The sequence below is a fragment of the Triticum urartu genome, chromosome 2 (genome assembly GCF_003073215.2).
Source record: "Triticum urartu cultivar G1812 chromosome 2, Tu2.1, whole genome shotgun sequence".
NCBI classification, from domain to species: Eukaryota; Viridiplantae; Streptophyta; class Magnoliopsida; order Poales; family Poaceae; genus Triticum; species Triticum urartu.
This window is the reverse complement of record NC_053023.1, coordinates 10,429,682-10,434,080: the sequence shown is the minus strand read 5'-3', so window position 1 is coordinate 10,434,080 and position 4,399 is coordinate 10,429,682. Positions and strand designations below refer to the sequence as shown.

At 40.2% G+C, this 4,399-nt stretch overlaps 1 long non-coding RNA gene across 1 annotated transcript; it reads right to left on the bottom strand.

Annotated features, from left to right (window-relative positions):
- Positions 1–240: 240 nt before the first annotated feature.
- LOC125540641 lies at positions 241–3,760 on the bottom strand. The gene is made up of 2 exons (XR_007297354.1): positions 3,499–3,760; positions 241–3,404 (listed from the first exon to the last, which is right to left on the bottom strand). It is a non-coding gene; the product is annotated as an uncharacterized LOC125540641 (long non-coding RNA).
- Between the last annotated feature and the right edge of the window lie 639 nt (positions 3,761–4,399).

The window sequence follows — 4,399 nt, the reverse complement described above, 5'->3', positions numbered from 1 at the left end:
TCCTCACAGTACCCGTATAGGCACTAGTGAAGATTCATATTGCAACCACAAATCCTACACATATAGTTCAATGAAGACCAAGTGCTTGAGATAGTTTGAGAAGTAACATATTTAAGGTGGTAAACACCTTGTTCGCTTAGCAGTATGGGACTAAACTATTAATTAGGTGCAACACTTAGCAGTAGCGTGTTTTAAAGACATTGTCAATTTAATAATTTAGTAGAAAGCAAGAACAATACATACAACAAAAAACATGCATACCATCTTTCATTGGTGAAATATCATATTTACTTGAAAGGAATGATTCCTCTTAATATTTGAGGGCTTCCATTCATTCTTGTTTGTCGGTCCTATATGTCTCCAAGAACAACTCTGTGATTTTCTCCTTTATTTTACCATCCGGTGCCCCAAAACCATCCCCACCTTGGTAAACACAATGTGAGGTTCGAGCCAAATTAACGCAAGCCATGGTGAGAGTACTAGAAAATCGGCAATGTAAGAAAGCATCTTCGTTAATTGACTTCCAAGCATCCATCGTAAGGTCTTCCATGGCTTTCCGAGACTCTTTCTCACTGGTGTTGTTCTGCGACATGTGGATAGCTATGGAAGATGGTGTGTCCCGTCTCTCAAGCTCAGCCTATAATAAACAATTACCAAAATATACAAATAAATATATATCACATGAGATGACTCATAAAAATGATAAATTCTGATAATGAAACATGAAGGAACAAATAGAGATAAGAATTTTTCATACAGAGTGTGTCGCGGAGTCATTGCATAGCCGTGAAACCAGTGATGTAGATTGAATTAATCTTGGGTAGCTTCGGGCTATATCAAGAAACTTTTGGTGTGGCCTCCATGTTGAGCATGGGAAATGCATGTTGCAACAATAATGGTGCTGTAGACGAAACTGACCCATTGTCCAGGTAGTCCGTTAGGGTTGGTATGTGATTTCCATGATGCAACATTACGTAAATTATGTGTGTCTGATTAGGAAGTTCGCTGTGTTTTTAGTGATGTATGACTTAGTGCCTTACCGCATCCCGAAGAAAACAAAACACATTGAAGCCATGTTTTCCCAACACATTTTTAGCCACCTCATTGGATGTGTTATACATAACAGAGTAAAGTGCTCGCATATATTCAGGAAGAATTTCCCTAGGACTTTGTTCCCACCTGAAATATATTTATTTCAGCACAGGTCAATTTGAAATTACTGGGTGTTTTATATTTTAAATTCTACCTTCCAATTGCCTCGGTGAAGCGGATGAGTTCATCTAGGGTTCCATACACATCATATACGTCATCCAAGTGTGCGGCTAAATGAATAACTCTGGAAAGCACTTCCCGACATGATCCATGGTTTGGATCCCAGACAATTCCATTTGCACAATGGAAGCACTCTATGAGACGATCTCTTGCGAACCCAAATTTCTCACCAAGTCCAATCTCCGTCCTCCATCTACATTAAACATGTATAATCAATCATAGCATGGCAATTAATTTCACTAGAGTCAATTACACCATAGGTGCTTGAACTTGGCAAGAAAAATCAGTTTGGTGCTAAAACTTGTAGCATACATTGAACCGGTGACATAACTTGGTTTGGGCGTGCATCTACAGTGCTAATCGCGCTTGTATACGTACAGGGTGCTGATGCTGCAGGGACGAGGTCGTGTGACCTGTTTTTTTGTTGCAAAAACGCCCTGGAATTTTATTTTTATCATAAGAAAGCCTCTCAAAAATTTTCCTTAAAAAATGAAACAACACACCTGTGTAAACATTGGGCCCCACCCGTCAGGATACATTACACGGAGGAAATTAATATCATTAATAAGAAAAATAATGAGACACGATAGTTCGAACGAAGAACATTGGCTCACTGGCCGCCCAGGCTAGCCACCATACCATTTACAATTTGCTGTTGAAATTGGATAGCTAGTGCTAATGAACTACAGGCAAGCGTGCACATCAGGCTTAAATGAGGGGCTGGCCCTCCGGCCCATTTCTCAAATGTTAGTTATTTTCCTTTCTTAGAATTATGTACTTGTCCCTCAAAACAATATATAAAAAATAGGGTTATTTTCTATTATGTAAATTATAAATAATTTAAATACAAAGGGGAACTAAATTATTTTAAATAAGTTCATGTATTATAATAAAAATATCTTTCTTTAGAATAGTGTTCATATAATTCTAAAAATAATCTTATTTAATATAATGTTCATATAATTCTAATAAATGTTCCTATTTAAAAGAATATTCGTGTAATTCTATAAATATACACGATAATTTATAATATATATAACTAAAGTAATATTTATGTGTTTAATTATATATATAATTATAGTAATTTTTAGGAATTACGAAAATATTTTTAATGATTCATAAAAACATTCCTCCCCTGTCTCCTATTCACTTACGGATGGCCCCGCGCCATGGTGGCATGCCACGTCAGCATCCTATATGTATACGGACGTGATTAGCACCGTAGATGCACGTTCAAGCCAAGTTCTGTCACTGGTTCAATGTATCCCACAAGTTCTAGTACCAAACTGTTTTTTCTTGCCAAGTTTAGACACCCGTGGCGTAATTGACTCATTTCACTATCATGTATAGATAGTCTACAAGAAAGTAACCAGTTAGGATTAGTGCATGCTGTCTGTCTAGAAGCTTAGTAATGTTGTGCTTGCCTCAAAAGTCTCCGAAGTTCTTGTTGATGCACTGTTTGCACCCTCTCGAAGTCTCTCATAGAAAATCGGAGAAGCAACGGGTCGGAATTACTCACATCACTAGCATAGTGTTCTATAAACCATCTTGCTTCTAGTCTAGGAGACCTCCGATGCATGGGAATGTCCAAAGTATGAACCACGCTACTGTGCAAGTGGGGATCCAAGGATGGCAGGAGCTCTTTGAGACCATTGGCACAAAATGTTCTTGCTTCATCCAATGTTTCATCATCTCTGAATGCCAGGTATGATGCCTCATGGAGTGAGAGTAGTCCCTTGATATCTTCCCTCTGGAGTGCGCGTGTGAGGCAATTCTTTTCGAGAGTTTTTAGATATTCTACATGGGTACCATGCATGCAACATTGTAAGTTAAGTACAGCTAATTTCGTTGCTGTCTAAGTTTTACACTGTCTTTCTTAAAAGGAGTTGGTTTTGCTATAATAGTTAACTAGCTAGGTACCTGCAGGTGACACTGGGATACAATTTTCCCTGAGTAACCTGAACCTCAAGGCCACGGAAGCCAGGTCACGATCATCCTCCCAGCTGCACGGGTGAGGTTTAGTACCATGGATGGAGGTGAGGATCCCGACGATCTCGTATCGAAGTGGTAGGCGATATCAGCCGTTCCCTCACGCCGGCCTTTAACTTGTCAAAGCTCCCTGGACCGCCGACCTGTACCGTCCATGAATGCGCACACGTATTAACTTTTTGAGTATAATCTTCATGGGATATATATTCTAAATTCCATATTTTTTGAAGGGATTACCAGATCATGGATGGGGTCGTTGAGAGACAGTAGGAGGGAGTCGTAATCCCAGGAGTTGGGCGGGTAGTTGGCCGACAGCCGATGGGCCGCCGATGAGCAGCGAGCCGACCGGCGCAGCTTATCCGCTGCCGGAGACGACGATGGCCGAAAGCATGTATATGCTATGGCGATCCTTGGCAGCCAGGCCATGGTACGGCAGCAATCTTGAACTTCGCTTGATTAGATAGTACGTAGTACTTGAAAGCACTAGGGAGCGGGCTAGCTCTAGCTACCAAGCCAATACTGGTTGTTGTTTCAAAGTAATCTATATATAGGCAAAGCTAGTATGAGCTACGTAGTTTCAATCGTTCAGCCGTGTACTATGGTTGTTGTTTTATATGTAAAGTGGCATGAAATCCTATTTCGTGTTTCGTGACACTGATCGAAATGACACATTTTAAACAAGTTATGCGATGAATGTGGACTCTAGAGAAACCCAAGGGCCATTCGCGGAGGCTCCTGTACCCTGTGGTCCTGTTACACTTTTTTGTTTGGTTTTGCTATTTCTAAGCGTCTGATCAGATTTTAGGATTATGAAGCTATGTTTTACTGTTTGGTCTCTCCCCTTATGTCTGGTCTTGTTGTAGTAGTAGAAAAACCGTGTTTGAGAGCCAAATGAGATACTTCTATTTTCTCCTCCTCCAATCAGGAAACGTAGATTCTCTATCGGATGGAGATGCAGTAATTGCATATGATACAAATGAAATGAGAAATCACTTTTTTATTCCCCGGCCAGCTGGGCCGGGCTTGACAAAGCATTGGTCTCAAATGCATATTTCTTATATCGTAACAGAAACCGGGGAAGAGGAAACACAAGAGTGAAGACTGAAGACTAGACTAGGACTCCCTCCATTGCATAATG